Source organism: Chamaea fasciata, unplaced genomic scaffold, assembly GCF_029207755.1.
Source record: "Chamaea fasciata isolate MVZ Bird 193981 ecotype frontalis unplaced genomic scaffold, bChaFas1.0.hap1 SCAF_10, whole genome shotgun sequence".
Classification (NCBI taxonomy): Eukaryota; Metazoa; Chordata; class Aves; order Passeriformes; family Sylviidae; genus Chamaea; species Chamaea fasciata.
The window spans coordinates 9603939-9625329 of NW_027094095.1; the positions used below are offsets into that span (position 1 = coordinate 9603939).

General features: G+C 37.8%; 1 long non-coding RNA gene across 4 annotated transcripts in view; it reads left to right on the forward strand.

Moving 5' to 3' along the window:
* LOC136294494 (uncharacterized) overlaps positions 1-21391 on the forward strand; it is a 213252-nt gene that overhangs the window by 189275 nt on the left and 2586 nt on the right. The window lies entirely within an intron of this gene.

Consider the following 21391-nt stretch of genomic DNA (forward strand, 5'->3'; position numbering starts at 1 on the left):
GATGATGAATAAACTCATGAGTACACATGGTTGGGGTAGGCTGAGAAGAATCGGTGGTTTCTTGCAATAGTAAGTTTTCTGTCTCATTGCTTTTCATCTTTGTATACTTTACAAAAAGAGAACTGGCAAGTTGGAAGTATAATCTGGATAGTTTGGATAAATTCAGACTGCAGTTTTTTTCTTGTTCTGAAATGTTGGTCTCTGGCTGAGTTTTGCACGTGTTACAGGAGTTCTTTTTCCACCTTTAAATATGCAGTTATTATGTTTGATTATGTGTTAGACCTGCTTTATTGTGCTTTTATTGCACTCTGAAGAGATTTGATTTGTATTTTTAAGACACTTAAATGTCCTTTAGAATATATTAAAAGAGGAAAGATTGTTTGTAAGGTATTGAATTAGCTGAAAATAACGTGGGTGGTAACTCAAGTAGCATATTCAGTACATACATAAAGACTAAATTAGAGCTCTGTGTATCCCATTTATCCAGAGCCAAATGTACTTGAAAATGATATTAGCAAAGGATCCAAACCCCGAATGCGCATGACATTTTTTCAGGCTGCATTTCCACGACCCTGTTTTGGCTAGCGCAGTTCCTGAGCAGGGGAAGCCAGAATTTTCCTGCCCAATTTCTCCTCTTGTTTTCTGTGTTTTCCATTAGAAGTCCTCTTTACCCAACTGCAAAAGTGTGTTTGCACATATGTACAGTCTGCCTTTGTAGCATGATTTGATAAACCTCCGTAATCTGCCTTGTGTGGCATTTCAGTGACAGGTTTCAGATGCCAGAGCAGGACAGCAAAGCAGCAAGTTTTGTCCTGTCCTGCACTGGGGAAGTCCTTCCTCCTCCAGTGCAGTGGCCACCCTGAGAGATGGGAGCAGAGACCATCTCAGACAGGCTTTTTCAGGGTACTTTATATGTGGCAAAGGATGGAATATGCTGATGTCTATCTTCTGCTATCAGCTAGCCTTGAAAAGGTAATGAGATGTACAGCACAACCCCAAAGAACTCCGTGTGGTTTGTCCTTGGTTCATGGTCTTTTAGCAGGTGTTTTGTCTCACTTGGATCCATCTGTAGCATCAGAGTTCTTGAAGGATTTGCTTCAAGGATTTATCTGCCATTTCTAGGTTTTCTGTGCTTTAATGACTAATCAGAAACCTTTAGATTTCCTGAAGATGGCCATACATTTCTCCCTGAGCTGTTAATCATGAACATCTGTATGCAGGTATTTAGGTAGATAATTTTGGTTGATGAGATTCATTTATTAGGCACTACGAGGGGTTTAACTACTCTCTCCATGTTAATGTGCTGTTCTCCAAGCAAAAATAGAACATTCATGCGTGATTGATGTTTAAATAATTTCATTATCAAGGAGAATAATAGGATGGACATTGACAGCTTGAGAGAAAGCCAATGCTGATTAGAATTACAAATTTGTTAAAAAAATTTATTACACTCTTTGTAATCAGCATAACATCCCTCACTGAAGCAGCTTTAATAACTACAACATTACCCTTTAAATTCTATGTTTATAAGGAGAGAGAAATTATCTGTCCTTTTTAGAATTGGGTTAAATAAGAATATTATCCTAAACCAACCTTTTTTAAAATTTCCTTTGTTAAGGAATTTACTATGTTATTAACTGTCTGTTTCTAAATTAAAATGAAGTAAGAGTAGCATAGACTTACAGCTATATCTACACTTCCCAGATTTGCCCCCTAAAACTTTGGTATTAAGTGCTTAAAGAGTTCCTTCAAAATCTCTCCTAGGTAAATTCTATAATTGAATGGAAAGGAAGATACCACTAGACTTTAGCATTTGTTCTCTGGGGAGCTGTTGGAAATGTCCGTATACTATTCTTTAATGCTTCTAGACCCAAAAGGAACTGAGGATGAATGCCTGAAACTTTCTGTTCCCATCTGAAGATGACATCAGAAAATGAAACACTTTGTTCAACTTTAATATGTGTGCATCTTTAGGGGAATGCACAATGATACTGATTTCAGCGTGACTGCTGAGATACTTTGGAGTTTGCAAAGTAGACAAAAAGGGCTGATTCTTAGAGACTTTTTAAAATTTGTGTGCTCGTGGAGGAAGTAACAATATGGCAAAGAAATCCAGAGCAACTCACGTATCAATAAATACTGCTTTGCTTTTGTTAATTTGATTAATGGTAGGAGCACAGTTCAGGTATGCTCACAGTGGTCAAAACGAGTTGCAGCTCTTGCATCCAGATTTTGAATTTTAAATAGACAACCCTGTCACATCCAGAAATTTAGTTGAGTCTTCTCTAGAGACACAGGTCCAGATTTCAATTCTGCCATATATAGCTCTGGTATTTTGTATCTGGATCAGGATGCAATGTTTAGCAGTGAAAATTCCTAAGCTGCAAATTAGTGAAGCGTGAAAAGTGCCATTCCATGCTTCCAGGATTCCCCTGGACAAATCTGGCAGCGTTTGAATAAGGGTCTGGCCAAGAGTCCAGCTGAGGCCAAGCCAGTGACACAGCCCTTGCATAGCCAGCTCACAGAAATCCACAGCACTTTCGAGCCAAGGCTGAGTTTTCCATTGCTGCCTTTCCATGGTGTGTGGCTATATAGGACAACACACACATTCCACTGTCCTTATTTCCTCTGTGGTTCTGCTGCAGCCCCTAATGCACAGATGTAGTGGCTCCTAGAGTGGAGTAGCTTTGTGTTCTGTCATCACCCCCCAAATCATGCCTACAGCAGGAGGGCTGACTTGTGCCCCATCACTGTGTCTGTGACATACCCAGTGTCACTTGCTCTTGATGGCTAGGTTATTGTTTTCAAATGGATTTTTTTTTTCCTCCCCTGTGAATTTAAAACTCTGGTCGCAGTAAGTAGGACAGTAAAAGACAATGAGAGGAAAGAAACAAACCCAGAATATGCCACTGGAGAGTATGTCTTGATCAAGGGCTTCTGAAAAGATACAAAGCAATTTTCATTAGAGTAAAAGAAGCCAATTTCACATCAGTTTTATTTTCATAACCACTCTAGTATAAACAAGATTTTTACTGATCAATTACTCTAGCAGAGAAATGAGAGCTCTGACGTTACCTGCAAGTTTCATTATTTGTTTGGTGAATGATTTGAATTAACTGTGTGTGTAATTTTCCCTTTGCCTTTACCACTAACCATATCTTCTGCCCATGATTGAGAGAAGGATGTTTTACAGTAGCCACAAAAACAAGAGTTGAGCTGATGATTCCCTCTATGAGAATGCAAGGCAACAAGGCAATTAATTTTTTGAAAGTTAGTCAGATAGTTTGGGAACTTCTTGATGTTTCACAAGGATGGTCTTTCAGCTGGGAGTATTGATAGTTTTTGCAGAAATGCCAAAGAATTCTTGCAAAGAATTTAAATCTGTAGCCTCGCTCTTCTAAAATAAAATCAACTGAAGGGAACAATCAAGCAGCATTTGTAAGTAAAAAGAACTCTGTACTTAGTTTTACACTGCCAACTCTTCACAGAATACTTGGGAAATAATTGATTCTACCGCATCTTTGAATTCCTGATGCAGTTAAATTTATCATTATTCCTCTTTACTAAATTTTTCTATCCTCTTACAAAACAAGGGATATATTCTTTGCTCAGCCCCAGAAGCTTCAGTGAAGCTTAAAATTGGTTCAGCTCCATTTATCCCAATAAAATTACACCTATTTACCCTAGCAGGCTTCAATGAGTATGCCTGAGACACACTTTTACCCAGGATAGATCAGTGCTTTCCTTCATTTTTTGTCAGTAATATTTTTAAAAGAAAATAAATACCTGGCCAGGAATGGGATTTCAGTAATACAAAGTAGTTAAATATTTTGCTTAACACTGTTTGTTCTTGCATATGTACTCAAAGGAAATGGCATAGAAGATGGTTGTCAGAAGCAATAATCAGTGTCGCACCAGAACTGAATTACTTGCAGTGAAGGTATTCCTCCTGTAAGTTGCACATTTGCCCTCATTTTTTATTCACTCTTAAACGGAGCCATTACTTTGCCTTGTGTCTTTGCTCACATTTAGGGTTTCACTGAGTACACTTAGTACTAGCTGTGTGTCAAAAAATACACCTCTAGTTGTTCTGCCAGAGTTGGTAATGCTGTCTTTCCAATTTTAATTTTTTTTCCCAGTTGCTAAATAACCCATCTGCATTCTGCAAATCATCAGTTCAAAACAGCTGCTACAGTGATATAGTCAATTAGCTGTTTTTCAAACGAGGAGAAATCACTCAAAGAAGGTTTATGCTATAATGAGGATTTTATTTATTATGTCTTTACTGCTTTTGTGTTTTAAACACAGCAAAATATTCAGGTAAGCATTCTGTCTTTAATGGGAAAGTATTTGCTTATGTCATAGAAAAGGAAAGAGAAGCATCTGCTCTGCCACCTTGTAAATTACCTGCTAAAGGACAACTATCTAGAAAGAGGTACCAACCACGTGTACCAAAGAATGTCAAGGGTAAAGGGGGGTGTGTGAGCTGTTAATTGGTGTTTTGGCATCTACAGAATGTCCAGTGGTGGTAACTGAGGGAGAGCCTGAGCTCAGTGGGAGCTGTGACCTGAAACATCCTGGGTGGTAGCTGTGGTGCAGATACAGCCCTTTTTTTCCCCTCTCTTCTCACATTAATTTAGTCCTTGCTCTGGCATCCCTTCCTTAAATAATTTTATCGATGTGTGTATTTTATCCTTCACTTATAAATCTTAGGGATCTTCCACTCTAAGTAAGTTGAAGTCTACACATTAAAAAGAAATCAGTTTTTAACCCACTAGAAATCTTTTGCAAGACTAATGCGAAAGAAGAGTAAGGATACACGCATGTACAAATTATACGACAAAAAATAATTTGTTTCTCCAGTTCCATGCCTACCAAATCCTCTTTGACTTTGCAGCCAGTTTTTGTGGGTTGCAGGCAAAACTCTTAAGCAAAATATAAGTAGATTTTGGTTCTGTGCTTTGCAATTTGTGTTTGCTGGGAAAAACAGGGGAAGCGATTCATATGCTTCAGCTCCTTAGCTGAAAAGAAGATTATTTCCTTTTTCCAACAAAAAGGCTTGAGAAGTAAAAACATTTGCTCCAGTTGGTCACAATGGGTGGAGTACAAGCATTTAACTCTGTTTGGAGGGAATAGGGACAGGGACTGAGCCTTTTGTAGAGGGAAGCAAATTCCCCCAGTCTGGAGAAAGGGATTTTGGGCGCCAAATGTTTTAATACCCTGCTCGTTTATATGTACAGCCACAGAAGTGAGTGTATTTTGCTAAAAAGTTTTGTAATTTTTTTCATTATTAATATATTAACATATTGTATTAATATATTCTCTTAGCATTAGGGTATAGAATAAAGGTAATTCTGTCATGGTTGTCCAGGTTTAAATCACCTTCACTTATCACTGATCACATTCACAAAAATGTAAAAATGCATTTTTGAGGATGCTGTTGAAATTGTTTTGTTGAAACTGTCATTTTGGACCATCAAATAATACTGAAAGCTCTAATTTGGAAGGATAATAGGCAAGAAGAAGCAGCTATGAATATTGTGGGATTTGGCAGAATCACATTTCTTTCTATGCAAGACTTGTCTACATGGATTGGTTTTTGAGTTTTTTTAGTAGGGTCACTTTTTATACTCTATTTAGGAGGATTTAAAAAAATTTCTAGATCTGTTAAACGCAGGTTCTTAAAGATTAATATTCTACAGTGACTACAACTAAAGCGTTTTTGCGCCCTGTCTTAAACGGCAGCTAAGGCAGCCACACCTACCAAACATTTCTGACCTAAAATACCCATGGATTCCAATATGAGGTTTTGAAGGAAACTGCTTAGCCTTTTCTTTCATGAAAGGCTCAGTAAACTGGGATTTGCTGTATAAATATCAGGGGTTTTGAGGTCTGATCAATTTAGGTATCGTATTTTCTTGAAGAGTTCAGCATGCAACAATTGTCTCACAGGCACTGAGAGAGGGAGCAACACCTGAGAAACTCGTTGTAGCTGAAGAATGACAATTCTTTCCCCTTAAGTGGAAATTTAGTGAACATGTAACATCAGCTTGAACTATGTTTTGTCTAATCAATTATTATTTCACTGACAGAGAGACTTGTACTATATAAACTACAAAGGAGAATCTTTGTCCTGGATAGTGGATAAATGTTTTTCCTACAATTTTGTGTATTTTCTTATAATAGCTTTAATCATGCACAACTCCAGCTGTCTAATATCTGTACATTGCCTTTAACTAACCTACTTACAGTCTTTAGTTTGTCAGAGTATCATGTTCCTTTCCACCCTTCCCATTTACACTGATTTTCTGTGAACATGTAGAGTGTTTTTGCTCAAAATTCAGCACTAATATAAGAAAATACCGCTATACCTAAAGCCATGGTGATAACTTAGACACAGTTCTGTCCCCACAGCTTTGTGACTGCCAGGGCTCCTCTACTGCAAGAACACCTGCATACCCTTTCTTTTTAGTGCAGGGCAAGGCAGGAATCTTCAGCCATTGAGACAAGCCCTGGGATGTAAATCCCACCTCACCAGAGCCTCTGGCTAGAAAAAAGAGAACTCCCAGGTAGTATTATAGCAGTGGGTTTCTAATTGCACTTTAGGAAATTACTGTTTTTTATGAAATGGTGATATTTCTCTCAAAAAGCAAATAGTTCCTCAGAAAAAATAATTATGCTGCTGAAAGCATAATTTTCTTCTAAGATACTTAGAATAACTTCTAAGTGAAAATGTTTCCAAGCAGCCATTAAGTCATTAGAGTTAACAGGGGTGTGATGTTGTATCTCAGTAGCTGAATTCAGAGGTAACACCTTCTACTGCTGACAGTAAGTTACAAGACAATTACATAATTGATATTCTTGAAGTCACCAGCAAATTGCTAGGAAGAATAGAGCTGTTTCTATGGTTCCAAAACAAAGGGTAAGATTTCACAGGAATTTATGCTTATCCTGCTCAGTCTCATGCATTACATTTATTACCATAAACATAGACTGTACTGACTTCTGGTTATTGAGGATACAACCACACCGATATCAACAAAATACCTGTGGTCCACATGGAATTACTTTATTTTAATAGCAGGTTGTAAACATCATAAGGTGTTTACAGTGACAAATAGACACTTATCACTGTTCACACACTGCATACTCTTTCTTGAAAAGAATATTTCTGAGGATGATAAAGAGTAATTTATCACGTTTTCCTTGGACTACATGATACAGCATATGGGAATGGTATAAAGGTATTATCAGTGGTAAATTTGATTTGAAATCTCTTGCGTGAGTGGAATGACCTTTCAGCTAGTGGAAAGAATATACTTTCAAAGAGCACATTTTTCTTATTATTGTAAGAAAAATCACTGTTGCTTATGTGACAATTCTACTTACAGCACCCTGTTGTAGCAGTTGAACTTCTGAATTCTTAGTAACTAAAACTACAGGAAATCTATATGGAATTCCTTCAGAATTCTACAAATTAACTTCATATAATTTGGGTCCGGTCCCCAAGTACGTACCAGCTGTGAAGAAATCATTGGGAAATCTTCAGTGAAAGAGTGAATTTGGACCCAACCAGCAGCTATATTAGCGCTTCCTTTTACCAAATATAGTTGTTTTTGAAACAAAAAACCACTCAGTCGAATCTTAGTTACGTGTTTAAGCAATTTCTCTGACTAGATTTCTCATTCTCTTTTTCTGTTGAAAGATTGTTTATAAACGTTTATTAAATGCAAGTAGCACAAAACTGTAGATGTGAAACATTCCTGCTAACAGTGGAAACTTGAACCAAAATAATATTAGAGCACCAAGCAATGACACTTAAGAACATTAAGATTGCCAATAAATAGAACCAGGCAGCTCCTGCTATATCAAGTTTAGGGAAAGAAAGCAGGGCCCTGGGCTGCATGTCATTTTCTTCACTCTTTAGAGAGTTACTGTCTTTATTATCAAAGCATCATGTGGTTCACCTAAGGGCAGAACAAAACTAGAAGCATCACTTCCCAATTAATTTTTTTTTATGTAAAAAAGCACTAAGATAGAAATACTTTCCCATGCAAGAGGCTAGCATTACACTGGTTTTCTGTGGGGCAAATTTAAAAAAGGCCTTTTGTACCTTGGGCAAATAATTTTGCCATCAGCCATCATTTCAGCCATCATTTATATTTTCAAATTCTTACAGTCTGCTCTGTTATGAAAACAACCTAAGGCGGGGAATTTTCCCCCTTGCTGCTTGAGTGGTAGTTGGTGCAATGTGATATCCTGTGGCTCTGGGGGACTGAAATGCATTTCAAATTGTAATAAACAGCTCCTGTTCCCCCCACCTAAGATGAGTGCAGGTCTGCAGGTGGTGTGAATCTCCTTACACTCAATGGAAATAGCCTGGAAATGAAACCTGCACTCACCTCTCCTAAAGGACTATCAGCATTTAAAATCTGATTGGTTGAAAAGGATAAACTTAAATTACTTCAGTTTCCATTTCTCTCTCTGAGTCACCTAAGTAGTTATTTGTAATGATAGCAAGATTTTCTTTAGGCTGTTTCTCTTTGAATGTCACACAGGAGAAGTTTTACCCCTGCTTCCTGTCTCGTAGTAATCCCAAGCACTGAGTTGTAAAAGCAACAAAGTGCAGTTTGTGAAGGCAAGGTGAGCTTTAAGGGGGTGTCCTAAGTGAATTTTGCACTTTTCTTCATTGATTTCTTATCTAGCTACTCCTGGTTATGAATTTATTGCATGTTAAATCTCAGAGGTGTATTTACAAAATGGAATTACTGAGCATACACCTGGGGTGGAGAAAACATAAATTGAAAGCTATAATAAGTGATAGCTTTCTTGTTCTGAAGTTTAATCAAATTGCTTCCTTGATCTTAAAAATACAGAGGTATCTTCTCAAAAGCTTCATGTGCTAAAAAAATATTAGGATAAATCAGGAAGAGTGAGCAGACTATGTACATTTCATAGGCCCTCTCCTGTAGTGCTTTGTGTTTCTTTTTTGTTTTCTGTGGAAATAAATTAGTTTTTTTCTTATTACAAAGGACTTTAAAAATTGGACTGAAAAATTCTATCCATCTTTGAAAGTTGTATGAGTGATTTTATAGAGAAAAGGAAGTACTGTTATAGCAAGGTTAAATCATTACATTAGTATACAGCTGATACATTGCAATTTTTATCTATATCACCTTTTTGCTTTTAATATTTCCTCTCATAATGTGCAAGAAACTTTTTGATTTTCTGGTTGATGTTTTGAGGGTGGGGCTGTTCACCATTTGAATACAAGGGGAATTTGATGTATTTAAGTCTGGTCAGCAAGGAAGAGGGGGGGTTTTTTGCCCTTATTTATTTATTTTTTTTTCCATAGTCCATTTGAAGTGTTTGGTTTTCACCTTAGTGAAATTGCCTTTTTAGATTACCTTTCAATGTTGCTGGGTACGGATTGGGGGGGGCGTTGTCTGGGTTTTGCCAGTTTGTGTCTCGGGACCAGCAGTCGTGCAGCTCTAAACGCCTGTGCAGCTGGCACTGCAGGAGGAGCACGAGGAGAGAGCAAGAACCTTGTTTGTAATTGGTTTTCTGATTTCCTTATCTGCCCTATGCAAACACAGAGATTTTTACTAAGGACGTAATTTACTGAGTGCTCTTTAAAGTAGAGCAATAACAGGGTTTGTAAGGACTGATCTTTTTGGGGTTCTTTTATCATTAATAAACATCAAGTTCTAATTTTTTACCCAGTCCTTTGGGCCCAAGGATATACTTGGGCATTGTTGAAGGAAAGTGACATAACAGGCACTGAAATACATCCAGGTGTTCCCACTCCAGATCAAGATGCCTATATATAGTGTCCCATGTGCATTCAATAAATAGAAATCCAGAAATTTAACTGTGATAAATGCATAGACCCTGATTGGAGTGAGAGCAGCACTGGGCTTGATGAGAGTGTTGTTCCAAGTTGATGATGCCTCACTGTGTTTCCTTTTTATAACTGATATTTTAGGCAATAATGAGATTTTTAAAGGAAAGTCATAAATATTCTTTAAGGTATCAGAGAAAAATCACCTGTAATAGCTGCTCTGACTTAAAGCTGTCAATTGGCTGTGTAATAAATTTCTAGGCATTATTTGAATATATGAATTTCTATAATTCTGATACTGCTGGATGAACTCTTCCTGCTGTCTACCTGAGTTACGGTTTCAGTGTCATTCTGGAATTGTGCTACTACTGTGGGCTAATCCAAAAGTCACAGAGTTATGTGGAATGGTTGGTTTTCCATTAGTAGTATGTATGTTATAAATGGGTCAGTTTTCCAATGTACTTAATTGCTCTTTTAAATAGCTTTTGAACAAAAATTTAGCTTATAAAATATAGCATTGATAAGCACTGCATGAAGTAAATCAACCACTCTTTCATATTTTGTATTAAGGTCTTTGAGATCCATCCCAGTGTTGTTTTTGAGGAATAGAGAAACTTGACCCATTCCTCCTCACCCATATCCATGCTTTTTGTGAATTTGATAATTCTGCACACTATTTTATTTTAATGGGAAGCACCTTGATGTGTCTCACGCTTAGATGTTATTACATCTAACAGTGAGAAGTAAGGAGGTAATCTGACTTGTACTGACTTGAATTTGCTGTTGCCTGAGGGCTTGCACCACGGCTGTGCTTTGGGTAGTGTGGGATAACCAGGTTAAGCCATGATCTGTGGTCCCAGAGAGATGAGCAGGGACTGCTGCAGGAGTCAGATCATGTGTCTTGAACTGCTGCAGCTCTGCCCTCACTTTCTCAAGGTAGATTCAATTTATTGTCCAAAGTCTTTGCTTATTAACATATTATTCATGTAATATTCACATATTATTTACATATTGCTTATGTCTGTGGTTACTAAAGATTAACTCAAAGTGTGTTTGGAACAGATAAAATTTAGGGCAGTTTTATGTGTGATTTCTTAATCACGTATGTATTATTTATACATATGATGTCTCAGTATGCAAAATCAGGTTTAAAGCAAGCGTATTTTTCTGTTTGTCTATCTTATCTAAAATTTATGGCATTAATTAGACAGAGAACGGTTGTGATTCATGCAGCCTTTTATTTTATGTGACATTACAGAAGCACTGTGCACCCAGGAGCCATTGCTAACATTTGAGAAGGAACTGATGAGGAGCATTCTCAAAAGCTTCTTCTGTGCCTGTCTAAAATGAGTGTGAGCCTGATCTCCAGCAGCTGGTGCATTCCAAGAATATCCAGAGCATACACCAGTTTTATATTTAATTTATGAGGATAATGCAAAAATCTATCTCATCCTATATATTGAAGACATTTTCTGTGATTTTTTTTTGTTTTCATTTTTCTTGAGGAGAAATATCTCAATTAGAAATGAAGTTGTCCATGTCTAAGGAAAATGAAGACAACCAAAGAGGTCAGGATGGATGGGGCCTGATCCAGTGAGTGGAATCTCTGCCCGTGGCAGGGGGTTGGAACTAGACCAGCTTTTAGACCCTTCCAACCCAGGATTCTCTCATTCTATAAAAACAGCTGGTTTCTGCTCTTGCCATTTCACACAAGAAACTCTTGAAATACATTTTTGCCAAAGAATCAAATGCGCAATACAAATATTGGACTGATAAATTGTTGAAATTAATGATTGCATTAAATAATTTTGGGGAAGACAATGAATTTCGTAAAAAGCATGATGTTCTACCTAGATTCAGTTTAACCTATTGGAAACATGGAGAGCTGCTTTTCTGAGTTTCTGAGGTTTTATTTCTTCATCACAGAGTTAATCCAAATCTTTGGGCTGTTTTTTTGTTTGGTTTTTTTTTTTTTTTTGGTATATCCAGGATCTTACTATTTTTTTATTTTATTTTATTTAAATGTTGTTCCAGACAGTAATGACATTAGTATGTCTAGAGAGTCTGTTACATTATTTACTCTCCCAACTTACTGCAGAGATGCACCTCACTGTTAATGAGGGTGATTTATCTGCTCAGGATAATCACTGCATGAATAGTACTTTACACCATGGGTTACTATAGTAACACTTCTGTAGTTTTATGCTCATATCCCAGTATATCTTATTTTTCAAATGCTCTCTGTGCAAATTTTCAAATTAGCTTATCACTTGAAAACATTTGTGAAGGACATTTTTACCTCAATATTATTTAATACGGTTGGTATGGCAACCATATATTTCTCTTGCTGTTTTATCTATGAAAAGATAGTGCCTGTACCTCTAGCAAATGAGGGGGAAAATAATTTATTCCTATACATGTGGCACCCTGTAACAACAGTGAATTGAGCATGAAGGCTGTGCTTTCCTTCTCCCTGACTTTACACTGACACACACAAAATCTTGATTGATAAGACCGATTAAAATACATGATACTGCTGCTTTTGCAGGTTTTGTGGTGAGATAATTACCTGAAATGAGGTACTTTGAGTCAAAAGCTTGAGAAATGGGCCCAGGTGAACATAGGCCCAAGTGCAAGGTGCTGCTCCTGAGCAATCCCAGACTCAGAGAGACACTGAATTTTGCAGGTAGAAAACTCTCCCTTATTTTGATTAGGAAGTAAATCTTAAATGGCAGTCTCTAGCATGGCTGTCTAAACACCCTAAAAATGTTCATGTTGAAATACTTTTCTGGAGGAAAATTAGAGAAATTACTTTTTCAAGGTAAATTCTTAAATCCTTGGTGCATCTTATCTGTTTACCAGGCAATGATGTGTGTATATACACAATTCTCCACTCAGATGATTCAAATATATTTAGATTCTGGGATTAAAATTAATCATTTGTGTTTGAGAAATAAGAGTCTCTTTATAGATACAAATCTCTTGCCCTCAGATGCATGTAATTATGGAGCTGCATTATTGGTGCTTAAATTTAGCTCAAATTTTTTAGATAAGAGATGTTTCAAATAATTTCATAACTGATACTTACGTTATAGACCTCAAATGCAAATTTCAAGTTAAAATTGCCTTTACAGTGAAGTATCAATCAGTTCCCCCTTCATGGTTTAAGAACAAGTGTTACAGCCAAGGCTCATATAAAGCATCTTTTGGTTTACTTGTTCTGAGTAATGACAAGGCATTTTGTGTTTATCAGCAGGTGCATACTCTAATTAAAATGAACAGAAGAGCAATATTAAGGACAACCTAGTATTTCTCAGGCTGAGAAGTATAATAAAATGTTGCAATAATTATTTCAAATGTGTATCAGGGTATTACAAACTAAGCTTTTGGATTCCTTACCCTGAGAATTAATCACTACTAGTTAATTGAATTTGTGATCTGACAAAGCCCTATCTCACCATCAAACAGTCTCTAAACCAATACTGACATTCACCTAAAATTTAACCTCATATAGCAATCATTGGAACAAGAGTCTATTCCCTGTATCTGCTGAGCAAAGTGCTTATTGAAACGTGATAATTTAAATTTTATAAGACAGTACAAAGAACGTTTTTATTGAAAGGAAGCCTATAGCTTAGAGAGGAAATTTTATATAAAACTTAAACGGAGTCTAGGAAATAGAATTAGTAACAGCTTTCTCTCTGTAAGACAAGGTAAAAGTTGTTCACTATAAAGCTGTTACATGTTTGTATTTTTTTTTAATGGGCTCTGAAATAAGTATTTGCTTCTTTGTAAAATAAATTCAAAATAGAATAATACAGAAAGCATAATAATTCAGGATAAATCATTCATGGACAGATCTAGAATCTGTAGGAATTCATGCTCTGCTGTAATGTCACTCAAGGAGTAGCCACATCCATCTTTGTTAATTGGATAAACTTGCAGGTGTTCCTGAAACCTCTACATTGGGGCTTCAGCAGTGGCTAATTTTGTGTAAACCTCACCCCAGTTTGGGTGCCCTGAGAGTAAATCCTCAAGTATTGGAATTATTTTTGGGAAATGGATTAGCACTGTTTATATACAAACAGTGTACTCTAAGATACCCTTCTAATAACTAGATAACTCTAGATAACCCTTCCAATTTATGATCTTTCTAGGCTATGTACTGTTTTCTGGGAATGAGATACATATATTGAAAAGCTGCCTGTGCCTTGTCCAACAGGCAAGAGAGGTTTTAAAGACAATGGAAGACATCTAGGGCTCACTTCTGCATGATTAAATTAAACTCTCTTGTTTATCCATGAAACAGGGCCTTTGATTGTATTCCTGCATCAGGGGGTGTGCTGGCCTCTACAGTCAGGCACAAGGATCTTGGAGAATTCCTGATGGTACCTTAGTGGGACTACATTGGAGGGTGTGTTATCAGGATGCTAATCTCTGATATTTATTGCAGGGTTATCACAATGCTGATCTCTATCTCTCTTCTGATTCAACAGCACTCAGCAAAGCACACAAACACTTTAACTGTACCCTCTTCTTTGCAAGTTCAAGCTTCTGCTTTCTTTTGGAAGAATAATACACAAAGAAAAAAAAGTTGATTATTTTATGACTTTGCTGAGCAAATAGGCTTTTTGCTTCTGGGAGTTTGGGGTTTGCTGTTTATTTTCTTACCTTTTTGCCTTTGTATTCAAACACTTATGTCAAACTGGGGTCACTCCGAGGGTCCCAGGCTATAGCAGAGTCCATTCCATTCAATGTCAGTCAGCCAGAACCAAGAGGTCACTTGCAGCTCATTCTGGAATCCCCATCTCTTCTAAACTCAAACCACTCACCTGATTCATTGCAAGAAAAGAATACAAAGCAGTGTGGTTTGCCATGAGCTGGTTTCATGTTTGAACCAGAAGACGTAACTTTGGTTTGTCTGAATTATTCCCTGGATATTGAGTGCTGTGAAGTCTAAAGCCAGTTATCCTGCTCTGTTACTAAAAGTTGGCTTTTTAGGCCAGTTTATCACCCAGGCTGAACATTTCTCTCATGAGCAGGGCCTACTGAAAACGGAATATCTCTATAGGCTGTGTAAACTCCCAGAGCTTAAGTGAGCAAATATTTGATGCTTTGATCCTGCTGAAAATATTATTATATCGTGTGTGACTTTCGTTATATTTCCATAAATGTCTGACTTCTAATTGTATGTTGTAACAGACATTCACTTTTGATACTCTGAGGAAAAAAAAAAACACCTCACTTTTTCATAGGGAGAATGTAAACGTTTAAAGTGCAGCATAATTAGCATTTGTGTGGCAAACCTTTTTCACAGGGATTTGTCACACCAAATATTTAATTAAATTGAGGTGAAACAGTGTTATTCATGCAAACCAGTTTTGTTAAAATAATTAAATTGCTTCAAAAAGATTTTCCTGGACTTTCTTTCCATATCAAGTATGGGTTTATTTGGAAACCCTTCAGCCAGGAATGGGTTCAGTTTCTAGAGGTCACTGATGGACACTGGTCTATGTATCCTACTTGATACATACCTAATAGCTTGATAAAAGAATTTATAATGTGTATGTGCTCAGTGAATGACAATTACCAATAAAGGTTTTGTTTAAAGGAAAGAAAAGAAAAAAATGGGATAACATAGGAAAACTAACTCTGCTTTCCTAAATACAGAAGTAGTGTGAAGTCTTCTCTGACTTCATCTTGAGAGACTGCTAAACAAGATGCTGCTTGCTGGCTCTGCAGGAAAAATTAATTTCCAGATGAGCCCTTGCAGCTCCCAGGCTGTACCATGTCTTTTACTGGGCAGAGGACCTCCTGAAAGCTGAGGCTGCGTGTGAACTCCTGGCATTGCCACAGCCCCGCTTGGTCTGGAGTGGTTCCTGCTCTTCAGCAGCAGCACTACACCCACCCCTGCTGCCCAAAGACGGTTTGGGAAAGTCTCTTCTCAAAGGTTTCAAGCCACTGTTCATTAATGTGAGTGCTTACCCCAGGCACACCTCAGCTGCCTTACCAGGTCCTCTCAGTGCCTGATTTCCTGCCCTTTATGACATGACAGGTTCTTAACAGGAATATGAAAAAACCCACACTCAGGTTACCCTCTTGGCTTCTCTGGTTTCCTGACTCTCTCTTGGAGCACCTGGCATGGCTCTTTGGCTGGGGCACCTGGAGAGCAGGCTGGCAGGTACTCCAGAGGGAAGCCCCAGTTAGTACAGTGTAGGTATAATTGATCCCACACTGTCATCTGAAAGAGGAAGCCAAGTGATCTAGAATGATGACTACTGTAGAAAAGTCTAGACGTACTCTTTAGTATGAAGTAAAAACCTTTTGTTCATGTAAAAATGCCATTCAGCACTAGACATAAGTATATTTTGGGGATCTGAAAACCGCTTCAGAAAAAAAAAAAGTCAATATCACCTGAGTATTTCTCAATCAAATTCATGCAGTAACCCCGTTTGTTATTTCCAAAGACAACATCATAAATTTTTCTTTGCATGTCAGAATATTGAGATGTGAGATGTCTTTGAGATTTAGATAATTTAAACATTAAATGCAGGCACAACAGAAAAAAACGGATGCCTTGAATTGACTAAAAAACCAAAAATTTGTCATGTTTTGTCATAGATCCTGCCTATAATGGCTGTGCCAGTAACAACCTGATCTCCATCCACAAATCCCTTTTCCCTTTTCCCCTTTCCCCTTTATCACCCCTGATCTGGCTGGTATCTGGAGGCAGTTACAGCTGCCCATTAAGGACTGTCTGCAATTATACTGGATTAAATGTAGTGGGACAGGGCGCTTTTGGTCTGTGTTACAGCAATGTGTTCAGCCTCAAGGAGATTAATTTGCTTGGTGATGCAGTAAATAAAGTCTACAGGTACTGATCTCCAGGTAAAACTTACAGTAATTATTGAGGCTTCAGGTGTTAGGTGCAAGCTGAGCTGAATTTGGGTGCATTTAGCTTGTTGGAGATAAGCAGAAAACCTTCCCAGGGGATTTGATACTGTCAAATTGTCACAATGTTGACTTTTGCTTGGACAATATTGAGATATGAGAAAAAATATCTCGTGTATGGAAAACTGAGCTCTGTGTTCAGTGTTCTGTGCAGGACAGATGTATGGTATCAGCTAGTGGAACTCCAAAGGCAAGCAAAGAAGGAAAGCACTTTTTTAAAGTTCTGATTCCAGATAGCCAACACAATATGGTTCATTCTATCATTCCTTTACTTTTTAAAAAAGTTATGACCTGCTGCTTTGGCAGATGGAGTTGGTGCATCATACAACTGCTTCCATGTTTGTGTTTATGATTGTATTGCATCAGAAAATTATTTCCCTGAAAAACCATATGTTGGTCAGCTGGGAGAGAAACTGTTACATAGATCTTGAAAATATTTAGTTTATAAACCAAAATATTCGTAGACAGTGATTAAAACTAGGAAAAAAGCCAAAGTCTGAAAAGCATGGAAAATTCTGGACTTAGCACTTATTAGCAGTTTAAGAGTGAACAAATGCAATCCATAAAGGATGGGCCCTTGTCTGTAATAGAGGTATTTCTCAGATTGGTCGGTCCTAAATGAGTATGTTTTTAGTATCTTTACTTGTGGTCAGAAGAGAAAATAATCCAGGATCTGCCCTAAGCAGTATGGTTCAGAAGCAGAGAGGCATTGCAGGAGGGTAGATCCAGTGCAGTGGTAAAAAAATAGGTTTTTATCCCCTTTATCTGTTTTTTCTGCAGGTTTTTTTCCTTCCCAAGTTTGTTGTCTCACTTTTCACATGCTTGTTGCTGCAGCAGGGAAGAGAGCAGTGAGGCAGCTCTGGAGTTGCTTCACCATCTGTTTCTCAGCTCTTTGTTCAAACTCTCTGATCAGAACCTCAGAACCCCTGCTGTCTTCCTTCAGAGGAGAGGTTACTGGGGCCTTTCCTGTTGTGCCAGTGTTGCTTTACTTCTAATATGTTTGCCATTTTTGTCAGTGAATCATTCCTCAGTAGAAACAGCGATTTGTCAGCACAAACTGCATAAGAAAGAATGAGGGTTGCTTGAAGCCTGAGTAAAAACCAAGTTTATGTGTATTTGTTTTGAGTTTCTCCTGAGGTCAGTTATATCATATTTTAGGTTCAATGGCATAAAGGGCTTGGACTTGTTTAATACATTATATGTATTTAACCACTCTGACCAATCAAAAAAGTTATGATAGACTTACTGAGAAATAAAAATTGTAAAACTTTACCTTTTAATAGAATGTATCAACTTTGGCTTTTTTTTTTTCCTTTTAAATTTTTAAATATTCGTTTAAAACTTCTTTAATGTCTTCAGGCTTTTCCTTTTCACAGCTTGGAATAATCCTTTGTGTGTAACAGAAGATGAGAGTCAAATTATTGTTTGGTCTATGGAAAAAATATGCCTGGTAAAATCATGACTTTGTCATCTGACATTAGCTCAACATAGAAAATCAGGATTTGCTGATTCCAGCCCACAGCTCTTTTTTTATTCAGCTCAAAGTGAGATCTATTCCATGGGTTGATCTCCATATTTTCTAACAGTTATGCTGGTGCTGTGCTACATAAGCTTAAAATTTGTGCTAAAGATGTTTTAGAAGTATTTGTTGGGCTGTAAAAGGCTGTCCATAGAGGAATGCGTGAGCACAGGGGGCTGATGGGGCAGCTCAAAACACGAATTAGAATTAGACAAAAAAGGAATCCGTTGTTGGATAGTCTGAAGCAGAATGGGAATGTTCAAAGGCATAGGTGAAGAGAAACTGCAGAGATTCTTTCGTGGCTCCTGTGGATTAGATACAGGATGATTTTATGAAAAAAATGGCAGAAGTCTGTTGCAGAGGTTTGATGCCTTTGTAACACTGATTATCCAAACAAGGCAAGAATGGTAGCAGGCACTTTAAAGGGTTGGAGAGATGCTTTTGTGCACAATGCTCATGATTTAAAAGGATAGGTTCTTTTTTTCAGTAAGATGATTTCTGCTTACAAACCTGCATTGAATAAGGAATGATGAAATGTAGGAGATACATCTGTTCCATCCTGCTTTGTTTTCATTTAAGTCCGTTTAAGTTATGTTTATTGTATTCCTATCTCATGTCTTGAGAACCACAGCATAAATTGAGCTGACTGTATTATCTATCAAAAGTTCTGTGAAAGGAGATGCAAAATAAATGCAGGTATCATTGGCAGAGCAAGAGATATTAGAGATGAAAAACTGGCACCTTTTGTACAGTGCTGAATGCCATGGAAATAATCAGTTTCCTGATAAAGTTTATAAGCAAGAAAGGAAATTAAACACAAAACCTATTCAATGTGACGGACCTTTCTTAAAACCACAGGTTCTACATAAGTTGGAAAGAGATATTTAATAAAATAAAGTAGTAAACAAGTAGCACAGAAGTGTAAAGACTACTAAGGGTATATATGTTTATTTTTGGGTGAGAAGAATCTCAGGCAGATGGATAAAATGATGTATCTTGCCTGGGGCTATTTAATTCAGTCCTGCTGTGGTGAGTCTGTTTGCTGTTATTAGCATATGCAGTTATTTCATTAACTGACCCTGTTAAATGCCTGCAGACATCCTGTGACACTTAAAAAAGTCAAACATGGCAAACCTCTCTTATGGCTGTATAAAGCAAGTGTAGTTAAGAAAGATATTTTCATACTGTAATTGTTGGACAGTATTGGAACAAAGCCTTTGAATGCACAGACCCTACTGGTTGTTGGTCTGGAGGTGTGAATGGCGGCTCTGTAGCTGAAGGACTATGTAGCTTTATGGAAAATGAGGGAAAAAACAAATGTAGTTCGTTTTGTAGTCTTCTGCATGTATAATATTCAGCTTTGTTTAATACTAATATTTTTCAGCTGCCCTTTGTGGATTTAGTTGACTGAGTTCTGTGAATATTAGTGGATTATGCATTTAAATCCACTTTAAACCAAGCTTTTATTTACTATTCAGCTGTTTAGATTCAAGTCCAGAAAGAACATGAGGGTCACATCCAGACTGGGTTGTTTCAACCTTCCATCATTCCAAGGCAGCTGAAATAAAACGTGTGGTTTACCCAAGACCCAGCTAAGTGACATCCTTGCATTGTTAACAGGTGGGGTTTGCAGAGTAGCAGCAGTATCAGAGTGCATACACATACAGCTTCCTGACCATGCACTCACTGCAGAGGAACTCTAAAGAGATTTATTTTATTTTTTCCCCCTTTTGGTGAATTTTTATGATGTTCTGAAAGAGCAGAAATGACCATATAGAATTAGCAGAAGTCCCTATAGCCTACAGAAAACTATTTGGAAACTAACTAGTTTATCTTCCTTGCATATTAGCTTTTTGTACACAGAATTTTCTGTAATGAGACGGTAGAGGTAGTACTTACGTAGGGGAGATGCTGAAGAAAAACTGTGTCAGAGAGGGAACAGGAAATGTGCACACACAGAACTGCTAAATATTATCACTATAATCGTGTGTTTTCACCCCAGCTGTTTAATTAACACAAGAGGGAATCCTTGGGAAGACAGATGAATGCATCAGTTTTGATATTAATATTTCTGCCTTGTGGTCACAAGAATGATTAAATTCACCAAAACATTAATGGACTTCAAAAGAGAATATAATAGAACTGGAAGTTAGCAATATGGGCTGGTTTAATATGAATTATAACATTTTCTCCATTTCTTCAATTTGGCTCAGTTGGAAAGGAATTAAATTTTACCTGGAGTCAATCCTCACTACTTGCTTAAGACAGGTTACTTAATTGACTTGGGCAAGTTCACACCAATAAGAATACAAAACATTATTTACTCCTTAAATCAGAAGCCATGAAGGGTCAGGCAGTAGGACCTGGATAATTGCTGTATGTCCCTTCCAGCTGAATTATTCCACTCCCTCCCTTTAAAGGTCAAAAGGGATGTAGGTGTTGAACATGGACACTACTGGCCTCATCTGTAGGTTCTTATCCCAAAAATTAGTGATCTTTGATCTGTGATGGAACTACAGCTCAAGTGGAAGAGCATGGCACTACTTGAAGTACACAGATTTGCTTAGAAAACCCCAAAGCAGAATTTGGTGCAAGAAGATCATTGTTCTGGTAATGCCTTTTGACAGCCCATGCAATGAATAAATTTGCAGGAGCGGCTGGAGGGCTGCAACGTTAAGCGCCAGTGGCGGGATTCAGGCAAGAGCAGCCAGGCTACTCTGACGAATCGATGGAACCAGTTTTCTCCACATCTAGATAGGCGCCAGTGCCGAGGGTGTGCAGGAGGCTGGGGTCCTGCCTCCTTCTCAGCTCCTCCTTGGGGTGGTGGAGGAAACATAGCACGTCCTCCCCAGGCTGCTCCTCTGTGCAGGTGCACAGCAGCTCCACACGGACACAGAAGTTCTTCTGAAGCATGCCTGCAGTGTCCAGGTGGAAGGCGTGTCCTGGAGGGGGACTCAGGGGCACAAGCACCTGGTACACAAGGTCTTGTGCATGGGGACTCCAGCCTTCAAATGCACTGCCCACCCCAATGGCTTGTTGTGGCACTGGGTAGAAGCTGTTGGACAAGCCTTGTCTGAAGA